The sequence below is a fragment of the Amblyomma americanum genome, chromosome 1 (genome assembly GCF_052857255.1).
Source record: "Amblyomma americanum isolate KBUSLIRL-KWMA chromosome 1, ASM5285725v1, whole genome shotgun sequence".
Classification (NCBI taxonomy): domain Eukaryota; kingdom Metazoa; phylum Arthropoda; class Arachnida; order Ixodida; family Ixodidae; genus Amblyomma; species Amblyomma americanum.
The window spans coordinates 314520232-314531501 of record NC_135497.1 but is presented as its reverse complement, the minus strand read 5'-3'; positions in this window follow the sequence as shown (position 1 = coordinate 314531501).

Below are 11270 nucleotides of genomic sequence, written 5' to 3'. Positions count from 1 at the left end.
CGCTCATTCTCTCTTTGGTGTATAGCCAAGTGCCTGGAGGCAACCTCAGGATCGGAAGAGGGAAGAGGAGGGACTTTAATGGAACACGACGCCTGCCTGGTTGTCGGCCTGGCATGCTACTCCAGGTGAGGGTGAAAGAATAGATTAGGGAAGAGGATGGTGAAAAAAGAGGGAAAGAGAAAAGAAAGGGTGAATGGTGAAATCAAGCACACACACACGCACACACGGTGACGGCGATGATGATGATTGCGGAAAGAATAAGGCAAGGTTTGATTTACAAAATGTTGTTTACATTTTATTAGACTTTGCATGCGGTGTGTTTAGATGCCCTAAACACACGTTTCTGGTGAATAGCCCGTTGCTTTCTGATTTGTTGCTATCTGGCGGTATTCGGCACTTGCTCAAATTTATCTATTCGAGGAAATATACTGAAACATTGTGTTCGAGAATTCCTGCATTTCATCCGCCAGATTTTGAGCACTAGCAACAAGCTGTTTAGGGTCCGGTCGACTCAGGACGCGTGTTGCGCCAGATGACAGGGTTACAGTTATTGCCCTGTAACCGCAGCGAAGGCAACAGCCCAGGGTGCATGGGATCTTTGCTAGGGGACCATAATGTGTGCAGCTACAGGACCAGTGGGGACGTAAACGACTGTGAAAAATGCTGCTGATGGTCCGAGCTAGTTTTTTGCAGCAGTGGAAACGCTCATATTGCCACTGTAACGTGAAATCGACTGCGCTGCAATCGCCAAATCAATTTCCGCTGCTGCAAGTGCAACCACCTCATTTAAGTCTCTCCCTCTCCTTAAAGAAAAGTACGATTGTTACTAAGATGACCTAATGTTGAACGTCGCGAATGCTGATTTCTTGTAACACATTTACAAACTTAGTTTTTCTCTGTGGGTCTACTAGCTCGCGTATTGCAGTAAGTGTATATTTTTATTGTCTAGCCACTTAATCGTTAAAGACTTTTTCATTTGACCGGTTTCTCACGCTGCTCCTTCTTTTTTGCGTTTTCAAATGACGGCGCTGTGTATCAGGACACCTTCTAAACACTACTTAAAGATATGATCGACACGTTCCAGCGGCGGGCATCGATTGTTCCTTTCTCGCAATGCCTATAGGGCAAAGCTGTACATACGCAAAATAAATGGTCGCAGAAATGCACTGAATGCTGAGGGAAGACGTCCACCAGAATAATCTGAACAGTTCTGAACACTACAGGCTGTGGAGCTCACAACCCACTACAGTTCTGTACAATTCTTACTTTCAAATAAATATATAGAACTTGTTATCTGAGCCGTCTGTGTTGAAACTGAGCGCTTTAAATGATAACAAATGTTAATACAACCTATCGACATTGAATAGACAGTCTTTTAAATGTGTTTATACTTTGTAGTAACAACCTGTCTTCCGACAACTGGCCACTATTATCCAATAGACTCAAGCACATAGAAAGTCTTTAAGCTTCATATCATCCCCTTATTGACGGTTTCTACATACAGAAATCTCTCGTTATAACGAAGGCAGTGGGACGGCGAAAAAATTCGTTATAAGCGGTAATTCGACATAAACGACCACCCGACAAAATCTAAAGCAGTCGAGCTGTAATTGCCCCACAACGGCGAGGAGGTCAAAAATACAATGTATCCTGTGAATTTGAATCAAAACTTTATTCAGTTGCAAAAAAGGAAGTGAGCTCTGGCTGTTTCAAGTTCTTACCGGGCGCGTGCAACCCCTGCTCTAATCTGACCAAGCATTGCACGACGCCGCGATCGCCGCGCCCATGCATTCAACATTCAGGGTATTTCGAATCGCGAAGGTAGTGGCCGCTTTTAGGGGGTATTTCGGGGTATTTCTAAGGCAGTGGCCGCTTTCATGGGGGTGGGGGGGGGGCACGGAAATGCCGTGCCTCGAGTCTGAGGTTGTGTTTGTTTTGCTCTAGAAATGATTAGCCGCTCATTGTAGGTACGCAACGCGATCGTGAAAACTGAATGGTTTTGGTTTGGTTTAGGGAGGTTTAACGTCCCAAAACGACTCAGGCTATGAGAGACGCCGTTGTGAAGGGCTTCGGGAATTTCGACTACCTGGGGCTCTTTACCGTGCACTGACATCGCACAGCACACGAGCCTCTAGAATTTCGCCTCCATGGAAATTCGACCGCCGCGACCGAGATCAAACCCGCGTCTTTAGGGCCAGCAGCCGAGCGTCATAACCACTCAGCCACTGCGGCGGCTGAACGGTTTTGCAATGGAGGCTTCGCATGATTACTGGGCAGCTTTTTTTTCCCCGATATGTACAGCTGTGAAGTTTGCAATTGAGTTTTTCGGCGAGAGTTTTTCGGCGCACAGTTGTCAACGACACTGTTCTAATTCTACGGTTCGAGCGTCAGTGTTCGCGCAGCGTCGCGTCCGCGCCATTGACAGATGTCTAGGAACAAAATTCAATGACCCTACCACGCATTTAGACCGCTTGTCTAGTCAGATGGCGCGAATCAAGCATGACCGGCTCGAGAAAATCGCCGGGGAAACACCGTGGTTGCGTTGACCCGCCATGTTGAACTCGCCGCTGGCCACGCTCGAATTTTTCGTGTTTTCGGCAAATTATCGATCTATTTATCCGTGAAAAGGTGAAGGGGCGGTGTTTTATTGCGATGCAGGCCGATTATGATGAGTGGCAAGCAGATTTCTAGACCGGCTTCTCCAAAGTCGTATTCCCGATTAAAAGGCGCGAATATAGTCCGACGTTACGCAAGCAAGCAAGCGCGCGCACGCACGCTGCGTTGCGTTTGTGAAACAGCTCCGTCTGTAGTTCGACGCACTGCAGCGGCCAACGTAACCGGCGGCTGCCAGCGTGCCCCGACGGGCCCGGCGCATATTTTGCTCCTGCTCCAATTGCGCGCCGGCGCCGTCGACCGCGTAGACCCACAATGCATCGCGCGGAGAGAAATGGCGGATGCCAGTGCGAGCGGCGTGAGTAGCGCGAGCTGCCCAAATATTGAAATTGTGCCGGATATCGTTGTGGAACGGTTTATCGAAGCCATCAAACAACACCCTTGTGTATACGACACCAAACGGCTGGATTTCAGAGACCACCAGGGCAAAGAGGACGCTTGGCAACAGAGGGCGAACCACCGATCTCTCCACGGTGAGTTGTTCCCGTGCAGAGAGCGATCTTTCACGCTTACATCGAGCGCCTGCGCTTTCGCCGCAAGCGGTGGACTAGTAACACGAGAGCAAGTTTCTGTCGCGCGGATAACACCCTGGCCATGTTTCATCAAGTAGCCGCAATGCCGTGGATAGAACGAAACGCATGAGGCGATGCAGAAAAAGGCGCGAACGGAATTCAAACTGCCCGAGTTTCGGGTTGGGGGCGGACGATGTCTCTTCTCATCGACGGCAGCTGATGTTTATCGCTTTAGGGTGTCATTTACCTTCCAGATGTGCTTTTAATCTAACTCAATAGCACATCCATGTTTCATCTACACAGCGAGAGAGAAACGACTGACGAGAAAGATGAATGCTGCAGCGCATGTGACAAGCGCTGTTAGAAGTCAACTGCACCAATCATCACGAATAGCATCCCATTCAGGCATAATTTGCTACAGTACGAAACAGTACTTGATGCACTAGCTCCGTCTAAAAATAGTACCATATACCTTTTGGACGCGCTAATGTGTAGCAGCAGAACACCGACGGCACCCCACCAGATTGTGGCCTCGCCACCAATCCGGTTCGGTCTAAACATAATTCGCTAAAATGGTCACTGCAAAGTCGACTGCCTAATGAAGGTTTCCACCTATATTTTCTTAAATTTATCCCCCTTTGATGGTATAACTTGGGCTTAGAGCGCGACAACGTGCATCGCATCAAAGAGCCGAGATGGCGACGCAAGCACAACACAAAGCTGAGCACACGAGGCTCCGTACGTACTGTGTGTAGCAACGTTCTGTCGTCTGCTAGTGTCGTCCCATAGCGATGCAATGGATCCTTATTTTTGATACGTCTTTCCCGAGGACTTTGCTGCCCTCCTCATGCAGTTGCCGGCGCAGCAGGTAGGCATTGTCATGAAAAAAGACGAGAACGTCGAAAAGACAAGGTGCTAAGTGGAAAACGAAAACTAAAACAGAAAAACCGTGCGGAGGTTCGATTTCATGCACTGCCAAAGGCTGACTTCCGGGACATGCTGCCCAACTTCTGGTGGCTTCACTTTCGGGCACCCGATGCGGCATCCAGCCCCCTAGTGGAGATCAGTGGTTTTTCTGCCCGTCGTAGAGCGCGCGTCTGCCGTATGGCGGCGCTGTCATATGACCCCCTAGCAGACGACACGCAGGCAGCACAAAATTTTCTTTTGACGGCCGTTGCAGCAAAAAGTATGCCTTCTGGTGCGCTGTTTTTTAAATTATTTGTGTGGTGTGTTTAGTGTTACCGTATGACAAGTGACGCGTCGATGACAGCAGTTGCTGGAGGGAGTAGCGAGCGAAAATGCATTGCTGTTGCATTCCGTTTTTCATGTCCAGTCAGCGAAACAATTAAGAAGCCCTGCGTTTCGTTCCATGAAATTCCTGCTGACTTAGAACCCCGGGAAAGACGGCTTAAGGCAATTCGAAGAAAGAACTGGTAGCCAAGCACAACGTCAAATTATTCTGCGGTTTGTAGCTTGCATTTCCAGCCAATTAAATGCTACTGCAGACAGTTTGACTGCCCACCAAGACAGGGGTGGACTCTTTTACCCGACGTCAGATGCTCCGAAGAGTGTTACAGGGTTTCAAGAAGTTCGTCGATATCATGCTCAAAGTCCGGACGCATCTTCAAAGGCCACTGGACACATGCTTGCTCTACAACTATTGTGAATAAAATCCCGAGTGTGCCTATCCTGACGGGTGGGAATAGAGATAGCGGCCACAGAGAAGCACTACTGCATATTATGCAAGAAGGTAATTAAACCGTTGCTAACAAACCATGCATGCATTTCACATATAGCAACCATTGCTAACAAACCATGCATGCATTTCACATATAGCAACGGTTTAATTAACTTCTTGCAGATAATATGCAGTAGTGCTTCCCTGTGGCCGCTATCCTTCAGACAACAACGCAGTTGCGAAGATGTACAAGAAACCTCTTTTCCGAAAATTCTTGAAACTGCAGTAAGAAATGATTTCCGCCGCCTTCATCGCACCGACGCATGCCATTTTTATTTGTAAGGGCGCACGTGCCTGTTCCTTCAAGCGCAGTTTTTTTTAATATTCACAAGTCTCTCGCCATTTCTGATACTCTGGGCCCATTGTTCCGGTTGTCATTTCATCAACGCACGTGCTTGTCGTTTGGAGAAATCCGGTCAGTCAGGCCCGCTGTGTTGCTCCCAAAGTCACTGTGCGCGTGTGAATCACACAGGAATCTAGTGAACTGTGTTTTTTGCGGAAAGAATCGAAAAGAGGGGCATTGGATTATTTGAAATTTGTCAACGTTATTCAAGGAGATACCGTTCGGCGAAAGCTCGTCGGAAAAAAATGACCAGAAACATCGCAGGCTGGGCATTCCAAAATCTGCTTCACCCGGTCGAAATATCCCTCGCAATGCTCCGCAGCAAGATTGTAAGAAACGCGCGCTTCGCAAACTTTTAAGAACATTAAATATGAGGGATGTGCCCCCTGTGGGCCAACGACTCCCCAGGCAGATTACCGCGTTGTCTCCGGCTTCCATCCACTGAGCGCTATGCAGTCCTTTCCCACGGGTCACCTGGCTACAGTTGAGAGCTCAGATCATTCCGGACTTCCTCCTGTCCTTATTTTATCTCATGAATTATTTTCCCTTTTTGTTTGTCCGAAGTAGTCATTTATTTCTTGCCATTTGCAGCAGTACAATATACAACCATGCATCATGCAGTGTAAATACTTATTTTGCGGCATTTCTAGCCACTTCAAGCACTTGTTGCAATATGGATGTTTCGAACATGTTCTTTCTGTTGTAAATCGTCGAAAAGTTACTGATTATGCAGCAGACAAAAACCTTAACGGCATGATAGAACGGCGTGCAGAGCACGCTTTCAGATTTCGAAATCGAAACGGATGATCCTCTTTCACTATTATGTGGAAGTCAGGTCAGACTTTTTAAGCATTTGCTGCGCACCGAGACCCTGAAAAACATGTTTTGTCAGTAAAAAAAAGAAAAGTTGTTGCTCAAAGCCCCAAAAAAGGGTGAAACAGCACATGATTGAGAGTCGCGCATCACAGTCTCCCAGTCATTGAATCAGAAATTGAGGGGCATCTTTTAGCGCCGTCTAGCGGCCAGTCTAAGTAATGTTGGGGTGATCTCGGGGCCGATTGAAATCGTGGAGACGCTTTAAGCATGTTCTTCAGGAGGCATGGGCGTGAACATAGAGTTTCTTACTATTAACTAGAGGGAAACCTGGCGGCGCTGCACCTGAACCTCTATGGGCACGCAAAGCATCATGGGTCGATGAGTTACTTGGTGTGGGACGGTAGGTTTTTATCAGGAACACAGAGTGGCGTTACTGCGATGTCCCATTCTGTACCCACGGCGCGCTCCGCGCACAGACGACTTCGGCGTAAAAGTAGTGTGCAAATCTATAGTAGCGAAAACGCAACAGCACACAACGCCAACGTTTTGTTTTCCGAAATGTTGTGGAAAAATCTTTTAAAACGCTGAAGTGACAACATTTTTTTCAAAAACATATATCTTTTTAAAAATGCGCCTGTTAAGCACGAAATATTGGCTTTTGAGGTCTGCAATGCTTGGCCAATAGGAGAACAAGCCATCGCTTATTTTGAGCAAAATTTACATTTACATGCTTTTCTGCTCGTTTGCTGCGATTTATAGAGAGGATATTGAATGATAGGACATTCTTGATTATCGAACAACGTTTGTCTTTTCATTATTTTTGGCCAAAAGTGGTAGTTCTGCAGTCGGTAGCTCTCCGCCCCATGATGCTCAGAGCGCACATGGTGGTACAGGTGGTCTCGAGGAAGCTCCATGCAAACTCCAATTTGTGGGGCGCCAGCTTTCCCTCTAGTTAATAGTAACGGTGTCTTCGACTGGTCGCTCCCGTGATCCGGTTAGGATTTGGCAGAGTGGGAGCCGCTCTTGCTCTGAGAGCCTAGCGAGTTTGGTCAAGCCGAATGGTCAGCAAGTTTTTACTGCGGAAGCGCAGGAAGCAGAAGGAGGACGTAACTTCCGGAACCACGACGCGGCATCGCTGCTGGCGGCTGGCTGTCAACAGTATAGCAGCACGTGGTCGCACACAGCCTGCATCGCGGTCCCCGCGTAGCCTGTATCGATCGCTATCCCGTATCTCCGTCCCGCGGGACGCTCATTTTTCGGACATCGCCTAGTGGATAGCACTGTCGTACTCGTCTGAGCTGCTGCTGAAATCGCTGTTGTCAAGTGACAGCAACACATACCGCGTTCCTAGCGTAGTTATCCGGCGTCTCTTGGACAGTTTGCCTCACACAGCGCGGCACCCGCAAAACACACGCAGCAAGGACGCTGCATTAACTGCGTGACCGCGTCCAAAGCCTACACTTGCTTCTGCCTGCGCGTAGGGGGCGCCGAGGCCTCGCACCAGTTTAGCGAAATGGCGGAAGTGGCTCTGTCACGTGAACTCATCTCGCAGTCGCTCCGACTTTTTCTCGGAGCGCGTCAGAGCGCTCTGAGCTGGAGGCGAGCGCTCAGAAAGAACCAACCGTATGTAGTCAGAGTGGCCGGTTTCGACCAGCCGAATGTGCGGTCGCCTCTCAGAGCGCTCTGGAGCGCTATGAAGCGACCAGTCGAAGACGCCATAAGAAACTCTATGGGCGTGATACTTTCTGGCATCTTTGCTAAGGCAATGGATGAATGATGAATACTCAAAACGTAGGCAAATGACAAAACTATTACATCCTTGAAGTAAAATAACCGACACCATATTCGTCAACAAGTTAAATCTAGCGCCACGCCGCCCGTAGCTGCGCTTCCCTAGCGGCAAAAGGTATGAACTAGAAGGTGCGCGCTGGAGCAGTGCCAAGTGTGCAGGTCTCTAGTTCAGTAGGGCTTTGGCAGAGTGAGTTAGTGAGTGAATAAGCTTTATTGCTCTAATAAAAGAGTCTTGCTGTTTGCTCGAAGATTGCCGATGTCTTCCAGGCTGAGCGTGGTTGGCGCCCCTAGTCCAAGGCACCACTGTCCCTGGCCATCCGGCATGCGTGGCTCACTAGGTCTCTTTGACCTTGAGCTGGCTGCTGGTTAGCCTGTCCTCCCACTGCTCCGCATTTGGCTCTTTGTTACCTCGGAAAGCTACATTGTGTATGCATTCCCATGTGATATGATACACCGTTGGGGTTGTCCCGCACCACGGACATGTATCCCTAAACGTACTGCTCCGGATACATCTTATGTAGATTGTGAAGGTTGTGGAAGGCTCCTGTTGGAGTCTTCTCCAACATGTAGCTTCATATTGTGTTAGCAGAGGATGTGGCTGGGGATATTTGCGTCTTCTCCCTTTGATGTGGTGGAGGATAGCTGCGTACGTGAGCTCTACCGCTATCTCCGCGCCGTCCGAGGCGTTTGACGCACCAGCTCGGATAGTTAGCTCGCGAGCTAGCTTGTCCGCCTTCAGATTGCCTTCGACTCTGGCGTGTCCTGGTACCCAGTAGACCCTATGTTGGATCTTTTCGTTGGTTCGCTGCGTTTTCAAGACAATCCTTAGTGCTTTCTTGTTGATTCTTCCTACCATGTAGCGTCTGCACGCTTATTGGTAATCTGTTATGATTGTGAGAGATTTGTTGGTGCAATAACCCTCGGCTGACGCTATAGCTACGGCGATCTCCTCTGCCTCAGTTATCGTCCCATCTCTCGTGGATGCGCCGCTGATGAGGCCACTCTCCTTTGTTGTGACAACCAATACCGTTTTCTTGATGTTTTGGCTACGAGTGGCTGTTCGTGCGTGAGGGTCGTGCGCCAGCAAAGCATCTGAAAATTTCATCCAACTGAATCGAACCGAATCCAACCTCAATCGCCTCAATCCAACATGGCGTCTTCCACGGCAGCGATTCGTGGATTGCAGTGTTTCGGGGGTTCCTGGAGGATGTTAATGGTTTGCGTGGATGCTGTTTCTGCACAGAACGCTGCCGCATTCCGCGATTAAACACTTTCTTTACAGGTGACCATAGATAAGCGTGTTTTATTGTTTTGCATTCAATGCATTGTCTGTGTAGTCCAGCGCCTGCCTTCGGGGCATTTTCATAGTGCATACAGCAGTAAACGCATATAGGTATCTGTTCCCTAATAGAACAGGATTTGGGGCAGTGTTATGTCAAAGTTCGATCAATCTTACGTATCTCCTGAGCTGTAAGCGTCGATGCTTCCTCTCCTGAGCACTTCGAGCTGTCGGGGATGCAACTGCACACTTATTTAGGATTTCTAGCTTTTTGCTATATCCCTGGGTTGTGCGGCCCGCATTCAAGTAGTTTGCCATTGTCTATGGTTTTTTTTTGTTACTGATTTCCACTTGTTATTTTTTCTTGGTTGCGTGCCATCAGTTGTGCTGCCGGCGATTCTCCAAGCTCGGAACTCTTCCCAGGCACGGGATCATACCCACAGACCTGGATCCCTTCACCGCGCTCACCAGTGTTCTTTGGTATTTTTTGTTTCTCTTGCCCTTACTTGCATTGCCAGTCGGAAAATTTGTGCAGTTTTTAATTGTATGTATATTTTTAAATGCGCTACCAATTTTTTTTATGTTTTCTAAGCTGTGATGTGAGATATCAGGCTTCTTGCTAGTGAAGGCATGCTTTTTTTCATTCTCTCTTCTGATTTATCCAAGGCAGACTGGTCGCAATGTTGAAATGAATACCTACATATTGGTGCAAGGCACCATGATGGGTTTTAATGAAAACCTGTGCCTCCTATATTCAAATTGGTGTACTATATTTCAGGCAGCTCATCTTTTAGTGTGATTATGACATTCAGCCTGACTCTTCTCAAAGAATGTATTTGGGTGCAGTACATAAAATCTGTTCATTTCTTTTGCCATGGGCTTTTATTTACTTATATTTCGTCTAATTTTAGTTTCTAAAGCAGTTGACAATTTCCTCTCTTGCCATTCATGACATTGCTACAGCCACTGACAGTTGTTGCTCTGGATGTATTTATTTGCAGTTGCCAACTGCCAGCATCTAGTGGACCATGCGTGCTTCATGCCTTCGGCTGTGTCATCCCTCCTGAGCTGTTCATGGTAGTTATTCTTTTTCAGTGGTGCGTATCTTACCGGCCTATTTAGAAAATTATTTTCAACATAGGCTTGCAGCTAGGTTTAGGAATGCATGCAAACTCTACATGCACTTCACAGCAGTGCCTCAGCTTATAATTAGAGCAACTGTAGACTTGTAAAAAATATAGTCGTTCAGGTAGCTCTTGATGCAGCTGCTGTTAACATAAAGGGGTTAAGCCTGTTTCAGGTGCTTTGACATTGCACACCTGTTGCCTGTTATGCGCATGTGTCCTCGAAAAGGCCCTATAACTTCATTTATCCCATTAAAAACATTATGCTCTACAACAATGGTTTACTAATATTTCAGATACAGAGGCCAAAATGTCTGTCCGTAATGTAACATTGCACGATGACACCAATCCTTGTATTGCATAGCATCCTTGCAATGCACTGGCCAAGCTGCTGTCAGCACAGATTTATTGCTGGTTTATTGTCACGGCATATGGTTATACGGCACAGTTTGTACCTCTACCTTCTTAAAACTGCATCCTTGAAAAATTTTAAATTAGTTGAAAGAAAATTGAAGGAAATGTCACAGTAACTGTCTCACATTTTGGTGGATGCTTGAATCTTGATGTAAGAGAGGGATGTAGGAGGGAATTATAGAAGAGGTGCCATAGCGGAGGGCTGACGCCCTTGTTAGATGCCCCTCTTTAGTTAAACATACCTCGCAACTAACACATTTGGTGCAAAACAAACATGAGACTTGCACACTCACGAGGACTCTCATATCAGTAAAGCAAAAACTGCCAATGTTGCCATACTTTATACCTTTGCTCTTAAAAGTGCAGCTGAATGCCGCTAAAAGTTGAGAGCAAAATTGTTTCCTTTTCCTCATGTGCAGTCCGCAGTGCTGGTGCCATTTTCAATAGTGATTGACATTGAGTCGCATGATGCGGAGCCCGTTCCTGGAGTTGGTGAATTTGTCTGTCGTGTGAATCTGCCTTTAAAATTAGTGCAGAACAATGGTTCTCCAGTTGATCTCACGTAACTGTAACCTGTGCC